General features: G+C 34.6%; 1 protein-coding gene and 1 long non-coding RNA gene across 3 annotated transcripts in view; one reads left to right on the top strand and one right to left on the bottom strand.

Moving 5' to 3' along the window:
- Positions 1-16258, top strand: part of LOC120239802 — a 153064-nt gene that overhangs the window by 124469 nt on the left and 12337 nt on the right. The window contains exon 2 of the long non-coding RNA XR_005530512.1: positions 13088-13174. This is a non-coding gene — a long non-coding RNA (uncharacterized LOC120239802). The remainder of the gene's footprint in view (positions 1-13087; positions 13175-16258) is intronic.
- HMGCLL1 (3-hydroxymethyl-3-methylglutaryl-CoA lyase like 1) overlaps positions 1-16258 on the bottom strand; it is a 184952-nt gene that overhangs the window by 110096 nt on the left and 58598 nt on the right. The window lies entirely within an intron of this gene.

A 16258-nucleotide genomic window follows, 5' to 3' on the forward strand; every position in this document is an offset into this window, starting at 1 on the left:
CTAAAAACATACTTGTTTAGTAAAATTCTTCAGATAATTATGGAGAGAAATATTATCTAGATTTTTTTTATCACACAGGTCTTCCATTTTCAAGTCCAATGAAAGTAAAAATACCTATTACACTTTATCTGTCTTCCAAATAATAGCTGACAGAGAACACAGAATATTCACTAAGTAAATTTTGTTCAATTCCAAATGAATATATATGTTGTCTGAGATGTTCAGTCAAGTGAAATAAATATAATTTTAGATAAAAATGCAGAAAAATTGACAGGTTCTGTTCTTTTTTATAAGAACTGATCCATTTACTTAGCAATGATTAATATTTATTTTTCCTTTTCCCAGAACAACTGCAATTATGAAGATAACACATGGTACAGGTTTTTAAGTTCCAGAGCTGCATTATAAAATTTTATATGGAAGTATTTTATACATATTGATGACACATAAAACTGCTACATTTATTATTTTAACTCAATAAGAGTTTAGTACTAATAGATTACAAAATACATGAGAAGAGCTGAGTTATTCTGTATCACCTTAGAAACTATTCAATGCATCTCTGGTTCTGCTGAATGTGAGGAAACTGTACTATATTATAGGGTGGAAGTGTGAGAGCATCAAGACTTTAAGTTAGCACTCTGTTTTTTTTTTTTTTTTTATGGGAAAGGTGTTCTGAGTAGAATCTAAAATTCATGTGAGGAAAAAATATTAAGAGATGCCATCTTTACAGTGCTATCTGCAAAGCGCTATCTGCAAAATTATATAACTTGACCACCTCTTACAACTAGATATTATAACCTAAATACAGAACTCTGCTTTTATTCCTTTTCTCTCTCTGACCTGGACCAGTCAGTATGACCAAGTCAAGCATCATCAAGGAGTGGGCATTACCCATTGCCCTTCCTTCATTCCATTCATCTTCTAAGAACTCAAATTGTTTCCTCGCCTGCACTCTAACAAGAGTTCTCCACCTGATTTCTTCTCACAGTATTTTAGGAGGGAAACTGAGGAGTGTTAGAAGCAATAGTACAAGACATCTAGAAAGTCTAAATAATAAAATGCAATAAAGTTAGAGGAAAACGCATGGGGTGTGAGAGGTATGTCTTGGTGGTAAGATGCTTATATTACTCTGGAGCAATGAAGTATATGATGAGTAGGAAAAAGGGCAATTATACAAAATTCTGCATTAATCTATAGAATGGGTCTGCTCTAATGGTCTTCAAGTAATAAACGTATAGATTGGAATACCATTGAATTGCTTTCAATTGCTAATATTATATTTCTTTATGTATGAATTCAGTCACAAACTTTGCCACTAGGGACAGCTCATGATTACTACACTTTTCAATAATATCAGTGTAAATATTCTCATATATTTAAAATACATAAAATACATTATATAACATATAGTACTCAATTACACTTCCTATTAAAACTGTCTCTGTAGGGGGGCGCCTGGGTGGCTTAGTCGGTTAAGCGTCCGACTTTCACTTAGGTCATGATCTCGCGGTTCGTGGGTTCGAGCTCCGCGTCGGGCTCTGTGCTGACAGCCAGCTCAGAGCCTGGAGCCTCTTTCGGTCTGTGACTCCCTCTCTCTCTGACCCTCCCCTGCTCACGCTGTCTCTCTCTCTCCTAGAAATAAATAAAACATAAAAAAAAATTAAAAAAAAAAAACTGTCTCTGTAGGGTTAAGCAAGGAGTCCATATTCACAATGTCCTACAATATCTGGGACCAAAAGTATATAAATATTTGTTGAGAAAAAAGTTTCAAAATGTACAGAGCAAGAAGCCAGTCTTTAGAAATTTTTTTCTAAATATTTTATGCGTAAAATTATGTAATGAACCAATTTCCACCAATGTCAAATTAAATGAAAGTCTTTTCTTAACAGAAATATATATATTCAAAATACAGGACATAAAATTTTAAATACATCATTTATATTTTTATATTTTATAAAAATTTCAGCATAAGCTATACATCAAAATCATTCATTGTGAAGGGCACAAAACTATAGTAATTCTTCTAAAGCAGTGTATTTGTGCATAATGTACCATATCACATACCAAAAACAATAACAACAAAAAACCTTTAACACCAGAAAAAACTGAATCCTCTTTCTAGCTTCTCCAAAGAAAATATTATAAAGTGCTATTATGAGAAAGACTCAAACAAAAAATAAGCAGCCAAAAAATGGAGAAAAAATTAAGAAATGGAAAACCAGAACAAAACTACAACTAGCAATAAGATTGCATCAGTAATTTGAAATCTCAGAACAAAGAAAAGCTCACTGGTGAGTTCTACCAAACATTTAAAGAAGTCTTAATGCCAATCCTTCTTCAACTCTTGCAGAAAATTCAAGAGAAGGGAATACTTCCAAACTCATCTTATAAGACCATGCATTAGGGGAGCTGGTCTAATAAGACCTTGATTCTAAAACCAGAAAAGAGGCTACAAGAAAACTACAGGCCAATATCCTAATAGACACAAAAGAAATAATCCTCCACAGAATACTAGCAAACTAAACTCCATAGAACATGTAAAGGATCATACACCATGCCCAAGTGGGATTTATCCCTGGGATGCTGGAAAGATTCAACATGCACAAAGAAATTAACGTGATACATTACAATGACAGAATCAAGAATGATCATATCAATGTATGTCAAAATATAACCAAAAATCCTTCATCAAAAATCATATGACTAAATTCAACACTATTTTATGATTAAAAACTCACAAATAAAACTTTAGTAATAGAATAAAATTACCTCAGCATAATAAGGACCATATATGCAGCCCACAGTTATCATCATGTTCAATAGTAAAAAACTTTTCCTCTGAATTAGTGATTTAACAGTATGCCCACTCTTTCCATTTCCATTCAATATAGAATTACAAGTCCTAACCAAAGCAATTAGGCAAGAAAAAGAAATAAAGGCATGCAAAGAAGAAGATGTAAAAGTATTTCTGTTCACAGATGACATGATCTTATATGCAGAAAACTCTAAGTTCCACATAAACAAAAACAATAACCTCTTAGAACTAATACAAAATTCAGTAAAGTTGCAGGATTCAAAATCAGCACACAACAACCAGTTGCATTTATGTACAGTAACAACAAACCATCCCAAAAGGAAACTAAGAAAACAATATCATTTACAATAACATTAAAAAAAATACTTAGGAACAAAGTTAACCAAGGAGATGGAAGAACTGTACCTGAAAACTATAAAACTTTAAAGAAAAATTTAACAAAGTTAGAAATAAACAGAAAAACATTCCATGTAAGATTTTGTACTGTGAAAATGTCATTACCCAAAGTGATCTATAAATTAAACATGCAATCCCTATCAAAATCTCATTTTTTTACCAAAATAGAAAAACAATCCTAACATCTATACACAACTATGAAGAAACCCAAATAAACAAATTAATCTTGAGAAAGAAGAATAAAGCTGGATATATCACACTTCATGATTTCAAAATATACTTCAAAGCTATAATAATTAAAACAGCATGGAAGACAGATATATAAACTAATGGAGACGAATACTAGCTGAGAAGTAAACTGATACATATATGTTCAATTGATCCTTGACAAGGATGCCAAAAATACACAATGGAGAAAAGATAATCTCTTCAACAAATGGTGCTAGAAAAATTAGATAACATGTAAAAGAATGAAATTGGATCCTGAATTTACACTATACACCAAAATAAACCCCAAATCAACTGAAATTTAAGATCTGGAAATGTAAAAGTCCTAGGTAAAAACAAAAAAGAAAACAGCTCATAGCACCCATCTTGGCAATGACTAATTGTATATGACACCAAAAGGACAGTCAACAAAAAGCAAAAACAGACAAGAGGGACTTCACCAAACTAAAGTTTCTGCACAGCAAAGAAAACAGTTAACAGAGCAAAAAGGGAGCCCCCAAATTGGAAGGAAATATTTATAAGCCATATATCAAGTAACAGTTTAATATCCAAGATATAGTAGGAATTCTGCCAACCTTATCGTAACGATAACAACCCAATTAAAAAATAGACAAAGGATTTCCATAGACATACCTCCAAGGTAACAGACATATCTCATACGGCTGACATATGAAAAGATGCTCAGTATCACTAATCATCAGGAAACACAAATCAAAACCACAATAAGACAGTATCTTATACTTCTTAGGATGGCTAGTATAAAAAACAGAAGATAATATGTGTTGGCAATTGATGTAGAAAAAATAGAACTGGTGGAAATGTAAAATGGCACACACACTGTGGACACAGTATGGACATTACTCAAAAAACTAAAAATAGAAACACCAATGTTGCAGAAAACCTACATCTAGGTGTTTATCCATAATAATTAAAATCGGAATCTTGAACAGGTATCTACATTCCTGAGACAGGATTATTCACAATACCCAACATGAAATAATCTGAATATCCAAGGATGAATGAATGTACAAAGAAAATGTGGCCAAACCCACAATAAAATATCATAAGCCTTAAAAAAAAGAAAATTCTGTGAAATGCAACAACACAGATAAACCTTGAGTACATTATGCTAAATGAAAGAAGCCAATTGCAAAATGATAAATACTGCATAATTATACTTATATGGGGTATCTAATATAATCAAACACATAGCACCATAGAGTACAATGGTGATTGTGAGGGGCTGAAGATAAGGGAGAAATGAGAAGTTGTTATTCAATGGGTACAGTTTCAGTTATGCAAGATGGTTAATTAAGTTCTGAATCTGCTGTACAACATCTGCCTATGTTAGCAATACTATACTGTACCTTGAAAATCTTGTTAAGAGGATAGATTTCAATTCAAAGAGTTAAGATGATGGAGCAGCATGGAGACCTTCAGCTTGTTTCATCCCTACAATGCAGTTAGATCAGCACTATGCAATTTTGAAGACCTAGGAAACTGATCTGAGGATGAACACAAAAATTGCATAATTTGAGCCACAAAACTCAGCAGGTACGTAGCGTAGAAAGGTGAACTGGGGGAACGAAAAGCTGTGGAGGGTAGCAGCCCATTTTCACAGAGAGAGGACAAAGGGAGAAAGAGAAAGGGGAGAGTGGTGTGCATAGGGATCCTGCAAGAAAAACACTCCCCTTTGAAAGTAGCTGGAAAGAGAGTGAAAACACTCACAGGGGACTGAACAAGGAAAGTGTTCCCCAAAACCACTGACTGGAAGAAAGGAGAGGGTTACAAACCACCAGGATTCTATAAACAGCACAGAGTCTGAAGTTTTAGAGCTTGGCACTTGGTGGTGCTCTTGTGAGGAAGCCAGGTGAATCTCAAGGAACAGGTGGTAGGGTCTGAGGGGTCAGTGTGCCACACAGAGAGAAGTGGTTCCCATGCTTGGAGTGCATTTGGTAGAGGCCATAGAACCCCCCTGTAGAAAAAGGTCCCAGCATACCCTGGAGAGCAGCCGTGTTTGCTGGTATTGGGACAAAGACACCAGAGTGTCCTGAAACCTGATGCCAGCTGTGTGGTGTGATTTGCCACATTCTCTGAACCTCTGCTGCTGCACAATTGCATGAATGTTTTCTTGGGCAAGCCAGCACCTGGCCATTGCTCAGCAAGACCCTCCCTCATACACTTGGCATGGATCCAAGCCATGGGGATGTCTGAAGTTTGGGGTTTGAAACACAACCCCATATGAGATAAAATTCTGGAGAAAGGCACTCACCTGGTCGGCAGACAGCTTGGACACAGATAGGGTAGAGGTGGGGAGTGGACAGAGTCCAGAGACAAAGTAGGGGTGCTTGATCACAGGTCGGGGAGAGTGGAAATTCCTGGTATAGTGGCTAGGGAGCTGGGTGAAGCCATTTTCACTTGTCCTGTGCACATGCATTTCACTCAGGCACACTTATTGCAATAAACTAAGCAGTGCCACCTAGTGGAAATCAGAGCCACTATACCAATCCTCTCCCAACTACATCGTCCAAGCACATCCTACTGAAGACCAGCAAAAGTCACTCCACCTGCTTAGTGTAGACACTATAGAGTGCTTCATATTTTCAGTTCTAGAAAAAAAAGGGATGTAACTCCATTCAGGTTTCACTCTGCTTGCTTGTTAATTTATTTTGCTTCTGTTTTTGCTTAAATTGTTTTCCTTTTTCATTATTTTTCTTAGATACAAAGAGAATTTAGTTTTTAAATTTTTATTCTATTTCATATTATTCTACATTTTCTATTTTATTCTATCTTTTTAAAATTTTTTTCATTTTTTCTTATCTTTTTCCTTTCTTTTCTTTCCCTTTTTACTGTATTCTATAAAGCTTCTTTCAACAAGGAGACCAAAACACAACTGGGATCTAGCTTCAAATCACAGACAAGGAAAGAATTATGAAACCAGAAAGAGGAAAAAAAGTCCTTAACCTATAAGGGAAGACAGATCAGGTTTGAAGCAGACCTATCCACAGAAACTTGGCAGGCCAGAAAAGAATGGTAAGATATATTCAATATGCTGAATCAGAAAAATATGCAGCCAAAAACTCTTTACTAGAAGGCTGTCATTCAAAACAGAAGGAGAGATAAAGAGCTTCCCAGACCAACAAAAAGTAAAGGAGTTCATGACCACTAAACCAGTCCTGCAAGAAATTTTAAGGGGGACTTTTTCAATGGATAAAGGACAAAACAAAACAAAAAAGACCAAAAGCAACAAAAACTAGAAAGTACCAGAGACCACCATCAGAAACACCAACTCATCAGGCCACACAATGGCACTTAATTCATATCTTTCAGTATTCACTCTAAATGTAAATAAACTAAACATTCCAATCAAAAGACATAGAGCATTAGAATGGATAAGAAAACAAGACACATCTATATACTGTTTACACATCTTCAGGTTCAAAGTAGGGGGATGGGAACCATTTATCATGCTAATGGTCACCAAAAGAAAGCTGGAGTAACCATACTTACATCAGACAAATTAGATTTTAAAACCAAGACTGTAACAAGACATGAAGAACATTGTATCATAATTAAGGGGTCCATCCACCAAGAAGATGTAACAATTGTAAATATTTATGCCCCCAATATGAAAGCATGAAAGAACCCAAATATATAACTTAATCACAAACAAAGAAACTCATTGATAATACTACAATAGTAGGGGACTTCAATACCCCACTTACAGCAATGGATAGATTACGTAAGCAGAAAATGAACACGGAAACAAAGGTTTGAATGACACACGGGACCTGCGGGACTTAGCAGATATATTCAGAAGATTTCATCCTAAAGCAGAATACATTCTTTTCAAGTGTACATGTAACATTCTCCAGAATAGACTGCATACTGGGTCACAAATCAGTGCTCAACATGTAAAAAAAGATTGATATCATACCATGCATATATTCAGACCACATCACTATGAAACTTAAAATCAACCACAAGAAAAACTTTGGAAAGAGGATGAATACTTGGAGATTAAAGAACATCCCACTAAAGAATGAATGGTTTTATCAAGAATTTAACAGAAAATTAAAAAGTGCATGGAAGCCAATGAACATGGTAACACAGCAGCCCAAAACTTCTAGGATGCATCAAAGGCGGTCATAAGAGGGAAGTACGTAGCAATCCAGGCCTTCCTAAAGAAGGAAGAAAGGTCTCAGAACCACAACCTAGCCTTATACCTTAAAGAGCTGGAAAAAGAATAGCACAGCAAATAATGCCTAAAACTAGCAAAAGAAGGGAAATAGTAAACATTAGAGCAGAAATCAATGATATAAAAGACATGGGTGTGTGTGCGCGCGCGCGCGCACACACACACACACACACACACACACACACACTAAACTAGGTCAACAAAACCAGGAGTTTGTTCTTTGAAATAATTAACAAAAATCACTAAACCCTTCACCAGATTTATCATAAAGAAAAAGGAAAGGACCCAAATAAATATAATCACAAATCAAAGAGGAGAGATCACAACAAACATCACAGAAATACTACTACTGCTGCTACTACTACTACTACTACTATTACTACTACTATTAATACTACTACTAATTATAAAAGAGTATTATTAGCAATTATATGCCAACAAATTAGGCAATATGGAAGAAATGGACAGATTTCTAGAAACATATAAACTACCAAAATTGAAACAGAAAGAAATAGAAAATTTGAACAGACCCTTAACCAGCAAAGAAATTGAATCAATAACCAAAAATCTCCCAATAAATAAGAGTCCAGGGCTGGATGGCTTTCTAGGGGAATTCTACCAAACATTTAAAAAAGAGTTAACACCTATTCTTTTGAAGCTGGTTCAAAAATAGAAATGGAAGGAAAATTTCCAAACTCATTCTATAAGGCCTGCAGTACTTGGATTCCAAAACGAGACAAAGACTGCAGTGAAAAGAATTATAGACCAATTTTCCCGATGATATGAATGCAAAAAATTCTCAACAGGATACTAGCAAACCAGATCCAATAATACACTAAAAAAATAATTCACCACAATGAAGTAGAATTTATTCCTAAGATGCAGGGCTAGTTCAATATATGCAAATCAATCAATGTGATACATCACATTAATAAAAAAAGGATAAGAACCACGTGATCCTCTCAATAGAAGCAGAAAAAGCATCTGACAGAATAAAACATCATTTCTTGATAAAAACCCTCAAGAAAGTAGGGATAGAAGAAATATACCTAAATATCATCAAGGCCATTTATGAAAGATCCATTGGTAATATCATCCTCAATAGGGAAGAACTAAAAACTTTCCCTCTAAGGTTGAGAACGCGACAGGGATGTCCACTCTCACCAAAAGTTATTCAACAGAGTATTAGAAGTCCTAGCCTCAGTAATCAGACAACACAAAGATATAAAGGCATCAAAATCAGCAAGAAGGAAATAAAACTTTCACTCTTTGCAGAGGACATGATACTCTATGTGGAAAACCCAAAAGACTCCACCAAAAAAAAAAAAAAAAAAAAAAAAAACTGTTAGAACTGATTCATGAATTCGGCAAAGTCGCAGGATATAAAATCTATGCACAGAAATCAGTTGCATTTCTATACACCAATAATGAAGCAAAAGAAAGAGAAGTCAAAGAATCTATCCCATTTACAATTGCACCAAAACCCATTAAATATCTAGGAATAATAAACCTAACCAAGGGGGTGAAAAATCCATACACTGAAAACTATAGATAGCCTATAAAAGAAATTGGAGAAGACACAAAGAAATGCGAAAACATTCCATGCTCATGGATTGGAAGAACAATTATTGTTACAATGTCCATACTACCCAAAGCAATCTACATATTCAGTGCAATCCATATCAAATTAACACCAGCATTTTTCACAGAGATGGAACAAACAATTGCAAAATTTGTATGGAACCATCAAAGACCTCAAATAACCCAAGTAATGTTGAAAAAGCAAACCAAAGCTGGAGGTATCACAATTCTGGACTTCAAGCTGTATTACAAAGCTACAATCATCATGATAGTATGGTTCTAGTACAAAAACAGACACACAGATAAATGGAACAGAATAGAGAAATGGACCCACAATGTATGGCCAACTAATCTTTGACAAATCAGAAAAAAAAATCTAATGGAAAAAAGACAGTCTCTTCAGCAATGGTGTTGGGAAAACTGGACAGCAGTTATGCAGAAGAATGAACTTGGACCACTTTCATATATCATAAGAAAAATAAACTTCAAAAGGCATGAAAGATAATAAATGCAAGACAGGAAGCCATCAAAATGCTAGAGTAGAAGACAGGAAAGAACCTCTTTGACCTTGGCTGCACCAACTTCTTACCTGATGTGTCTTCAAAGGCAAGGGATACAAAAGCAAAAATGAACTACTGTCAAGATAAAAAGTTTACATACAGCAAAGGGAACAATCAACAAAACTAACAAGCAACCTATAGAATAGGAGAAGATATTTGCAAGTGACATATCAGATTAAAGGTTAATATCCAAAATCTATAAGGAACTTATCAAACTGAACACCCGAAAAATATTCCAGTGAAGAAATAAGTAAAAGACATGAATAGACATTTTTCCAAAGAAAATATCCAGATGGCTATCAGACATGTGTGTGTATAACATCGCTCTCCTCACATTTTGTATAATTTGTTGTTTTATGTGTCTCTTTCCCTGACTAAATTATTAGCTCCTTGAAGACTCTGCATAAAAGGAACACTTAAGAAATGGTTGTTGAGGGACGCCTGGGTGCCTCAATCACTTGAGCATTCAGCTGTTGCTTTCAACTCAGGTCATGATCTAAGGATCATGGAATTGAGCCCCGTGTTGGGCTCCACACTGAGCATGGAGACTGCTTAAAATACTCTTTCTCTTTCTCCTTCTGCCTCTCTTCCCCACTCATGCTAATATAAATTAAAATAAATAAAAAATGGTTGATGAAATGAACTGAAATTTCTTTCTTGCCCTTTATTCTATTTTGATCTCAACCCATCCTGAACCATGATTCTTTCTCTCTACTAATTCTTCTAAGATTTTACTTCTAGCAAGGGGGGTGATGATAAAAACAGGCATTCACTTTATGCTGGTCTATATGTTATGTCTGTGTTTTGAATTCTTTATATGCATTATCTCTTTAAACATTTTTAACTACCCAACAAGAGGGGCAATTTTTGTAGAAGATGACTGGAGATACCGAGGATGAGTGAGATTACCCAACTAGTGACTCGGAGAGATGAGATAAGGCCCAAGTCTACCTGACTGGAAAGCATATTCTCTTTGATAAATATATTCCTTATAGCATCTACTTTCTGCATCTACCCTCTTGGTCGTTGTTGAAGATTTTGTGCATCACAATGTCAAGGGAGTAGCTCTTAGAAAGACCCCATCCTTAAGCTAAACAATTTGGGTGGGGAATCATGGTTTAATATTCTAAACCAGTGTCTCTCAAACTAGATAAACCATCAGAATTATTTAGTATATTTTAAAATATATAGATTTCTTGGACGTATCTGTACAGATTCTGATTCTGCTCTACTGCAGGACCCAGGAATCTACAGTTTCAAAACTTCTCAGGAGATGCTAGACATCAACAAGAAAGAATCACAGTGGATTTAGACACAAAGGCTGTTACTGGCTTCTGCTCAGAGGAAAACAAATCAAATGAGTGCATTTGAGAACCCCCACTCCTGCTTCAATAAAGAACATTAATTTTATTTTTTTTCAGAGGTAAATGATGGCTATGTGTACCTAAAATGACTGCAGTATGAGAGAAAGCTTCTTTAAAAAAAACAACACAAAAATATTTAACTTTTGTAAATTTCACTGAACTATATGGCCAGTTGAGTACATTGCTAGCACCCTCCCAGGGCCTTGGGAGGCAGCTATTTAAATATTTTAAGGTAATTTTCCTGTCTGTAGAACATATCATGGTTCTAAAAAGATGTTTTATCCAGGGTGAAAAAATCCCATGGATTTAAAAATAAATAAAAGTTTGGAAATTACCAGGCTTGGTGATATTTCTTACTTTGCTCTTCACAATATTAAGATAGTTAAGGATTTTCCTGAAATACACATTCACGATGTCTATAGTATTCTTTTCCTTTGCCAGTCCAGAAAAAAACTATCAAGAAAACAGTGAGATCAGTTTGGAATGTCTTACTCTCAGTATATCCATAATATTTCTTAGTCTATCTATGTTTATAAATTCTCTGCTTAATAAACCATTTTAAAGTTTGTCAGGAAATAGATTTAAACTCATGGACTTATAATTCTCATTTACCCATGCTTTCTAATATAGTTTACCACATCATTTCTAAAAATATTCCTGTAGGATTCTTTTGTTTGCCCCACCACCACCACCACCACCACCCAGGACAACATTCATTAAAGTTCAAAACAAGAAGGAAATGTCAGAAGGCATTTGCCTACCATCTCCACTTGCCAGATGAGACATAACTGATGGTATTACTTTCTATATGCAGGAGTACAGCAGGAAAGACAGAAACAGAATGTGCAATTTCTTCCACACATGCCATCGATTACTCTAAAAATGTAAATAATGTGGTTTCAGACATTATAACTCAAAATTTAATTTGAGCAGTAACTCCTCTTAAAGGTAATACATCCGTAAATTCAGTAATGAGAAAAAATGAGACTAGAGCTCTTCCTGACAATTCTGGGTGAAAATGCTCTAACCAGCTATGAACAGCATTGTAGCCTGGGTACCATAACCCTGTCTCATTCACAGACTTTGCACAAACCCCATATATCTTAGCCTCAGTAGCACAGAGGAAATCTTGGTCTGCTTGAAGAAGTAAGACAGTTTTAATAAATCACAGTCTTATAATAATAAACACAGGAAATCTCTGGAAAATTGAACATCTAGGGTTTTTTTTTTTTTTGTTTCTTTTTTTTTTTCCTACCCAATACCCTGTTTTGGCTGCACTACTAAAATGGTCTGACACCACATTTAAAAAACTTCTTAAGTCCAAAAGCCTTAAAACTAATTTGGTCTGGTGTATAATTTCCTGTACTTCCTTGTTTGGCATCCTTTGTGTTCTAAGGACTTCTGTACTGCCTTGTATTGGATGGAACACACATGCTTCTTAAGAGTGACCAAATCAAGTAACATATGACCTCTACTCCTTTACTATAAATGCAGGCAAAACATTTTAATCATAACCCATTAATGTCTACAAATATTAATTTTTAAATTATAAAATAAATCCAATCTACCAATTGGATTTGTGGGTTTTAGACTGGAAAACCAATGTTTCAGACAGAGAAACCAGTCATTTGATTCAATAACATTTCCCCTTTCCTAAGATAAACATAACAAATAAACATTAGTTATTCTTTGTTCAGGTCAATGCCTTTTTGACCACCCTCCTGGTCTTCCCGTATTAAAACAATCATGCTCCCAACGTCACTCTGAAGTAGGGGCAAGAAGTCTCAAAGCTCCCCGTATATAATTTTCTTTCCATTCATCTGTGTTACCTCTCATATATCATGTCTGTGTGCTTGATGATAACACTCTCAACATTGTTATTTTCAATGTATGGAAGAAGTCACTTTTAAGAACTGTATCTAATTGTACTCATTCTTTACAGACAAATAGAGCTTTCCTTCTCTGTATACACTTTCTAGAAGTGTATACACTTCTGCCCACAGTGGATAGTCATGCTGATGAAAAGAGGGTCAGTATGAGTTGTTTGAGGGAGACTGTCTCACTGACAATAAGGGCTGTAGCCAAAAGGGTCTTACTACTCCAACAAGCAATGATATCAATTTGAAAGTTGTATGATCATATACAATGATTTGTCCATCGCATGGATCGTATCTATTTTTTAGTGAACAGGACAGAACACAGGACTTTAAAAGGTTAGACAGAGTGACTGATGGCAAATTGCTTAACGTATTCTAGTTATCAAATTACATTTCATTATAACTTATTTACAGATATTCACTTGATTTTAAGACTTCTATGTTTTGTTTTTACTAATTTCATTCCCAGTAACTCTACAATTGCCTTATGACATCGATACCATGGTTATTATTAGCAAATATGCATTATTCAATTTTTAAGCTCAGCAAAGGACTGAATGCAATTTTTAATAAACACAATAAAACTAATGAATACGACAACGAACAACTGGAAAATATCCGAGGTATAGAGAGATAAAAAAATACTTTGCCAGAGGAGTCTGAGTGGCTCAGTCGGTTAAGCATTCAACTCTTGATTTTGGCTCAGGTCATGATCTTGTGGTTCATGGGTTCAAGTCTCCCATCAGGCTTTGTGCTGATGGTGTGGAGTCTGCTTGAGATTCTCCCCCACACACACTTACTCTGTCTCTCTGTCTGTCTGTCTCTCTCTCTTTCTCAAAATAAATAAATAGAAATTTTTAAAAAATATTTTACCTACTCGTATTATACATGTGTTGAGTCAGGTCTCAGAATTTCTAGCATTCCATTAGAAAATGTATAAATCATTGTATCTAGATGGTAGATATAATAATGCCAACAAAAGCTCAGGAAATCTGCAACCTGAAGGTTTGAGGGAAAGTAACTATTTTGGGGTTACTAAGAAATACATTTCTTTTTTTTCCTTTTTTTCCTTTCATAGTAAGAAATACATTTCTTACTACAGATTATAAGCTGAATTCAATACAAAATTCATTGGTCTTAACTCAGAATAGGGTTATAATTTATTAATGGGGATCACATCCCAGGAGTACATGACGGTAGGGAGTAAGTTGTACTGGTGTTCTCAGGTTATTGGCATGAACCAGCTTTGACATGTATTTCAAAAATTACTTGATTAGGCAGTTAAATAGGCAAACATGAACATGAATACCTGGAACAATTAAAACTATAACCTATGAGCCTTTTCAATTACAAGTTAGAAGTTGTCCAAGATCTTAATAAAATGAACAGCATTATTCCAACAATGTTTTATATATTAATAATGAACAAATACCCAAAATTCATAGATGTAAAACATTCTCTTCTACATTATAATAGTCAGTCTCTAATTTTATAAATTGACTATTTAACATAGTTGAATTTGGGCAAAAATATTTAGAGTAAAATGAAATTCATTATTAAAAAATGCTTTCTATTGACAGGAATACTGTATGTGAAAATATAAATTTATTGTCCCTTAATTTTATCAAATGTGGAAGAAGTTAAACACTAGCATACCTATCTCAATGTGTAGGTTTTCAACTATAAAACTTATTTATTGCTTCATGTGATTTTTGGAATGCAGTGTTAACTTCAGCACTCATATTTATCTAATTTTGTTTACTACATATTTATTACTCCTAGAAAACTTCCGAAGAATTTAACCAGGTATTTTATTTTTTTCATTTTTTAAATTTATTTTAAAGTTTATTTATTTTGAGAGAGGGAGAGAGAGTACATGTGCTCAGGGGAGGAGCAGAAAGGGAGAGGAGAATCCCAAGCAGGTTCCACAATGGCAGTGTAGAGCCTGACTGCAGGGCTTGAACCCACCAACTGTGAGATCATGACCTGAGCTGAAACCAAGAGGTGGACGTTAAAATGACAGAGCCACTCAGGCGACCCACCAGACATTTTAGATCAGAGAGAGAGTGTGTGTGTGTGTGTGTGTGTGTGTGTGTGTGTGTGCGCGCGCGCGCATGTGCGTAAGCATAATACTTCATAAACATATTAACAAAATAGGTCTTGTACATCAATCTACTTAAACATGATGGGAATAAGACTTTAATTTTCAATGCTCATTGTATAGGATCATCAATTTTTGAAAAGAACTTTAGTTCCTTGACATATTCTGCTTCTCTTAAAGTGGACACCATTTAAGTGGCTTAGGAGACACACCAAAGGAATGAGTTTACACTAAAATAAGATTGACAATGTTTATCAACAAACTAATCATAGTATTGCAGAAAAGAACATTAAAAAGTTAGGCTCAGGTTTTTTGTGCCAAAATGTACCCATATTCAGCTTTTATGCAATTATATTATGTGCAGCCTTTCAACTGTCATTACATATAGATAGTTCCACAAGACTAGATTTTAAGATTAGTTTAATCAAGTACAAAAAAGTATTTTAATATAATCAGTGGCTTTGAACAATTTCTTTCTTTCAAGGGAAATCTTAGACAAAAATATGATACACAATACATTCAGTATTAGTGAATTATAAATGAGACAAAGTATTTTAATGTTTTGTTATAATTCATTTTATAAATCTACAAACAAAATAAAACTCAATTTGTTAGTCAAAATGCAGTTGATCCAATTAAGTAATCATAAAAGCAGTATATGCTGAGAATATATCTTTGAGTATAATTACGTAGTTTTTGGTCTCATGAGGAACACCATCCAAAAATATTGAATTATACCTTCAGCTTGAACAAAACAAGAAAATCTGACCAGCAGAATTGCTGACATTACTGCTTTTAACTATAAGGTTTGCTTTGCTTTGGATACAGTAGTAAAATAACTGTATCCTATCTACAGAGTAACTTGGTGTTGAATGCTCAGCAATATGTACAATGTTAGCAATTCATATTTTTTCCTATTTTATTGCAATGTATAACCTTAAACCAGTTCAAAAAGAAAAATCAGTAATGTCCACTATTGTAACTAAAACAACCATTTTCATATTTCCATGTTCTATTCTGAGACAAAAGGTGTTTTAAAAATGTGTGAATAGCTAACATCATCCTCAACGGGGAAAAACTGAGAGCTTTCCCCCTGAGATCAGGAACACGACAGGGATGTCCACTCTCACCACTC

The sequence above is a fragment of the Hyaena hyaena genome, unplaced genomic scaffold (genome assembly GCF_003009895.1).
Source record: "Hyaena hyaena isolate Hyena2069 unplaced genomic scaffold, ASM300989v1 scaffold_242, whole genome shotgun sequence".
Taxonomy (NCBI): Eukaryota; Metazoa; Chordata; class Mammalia; order Carnivora; family Hyaenidae; genus Hyaena; species Hyaena hyaena.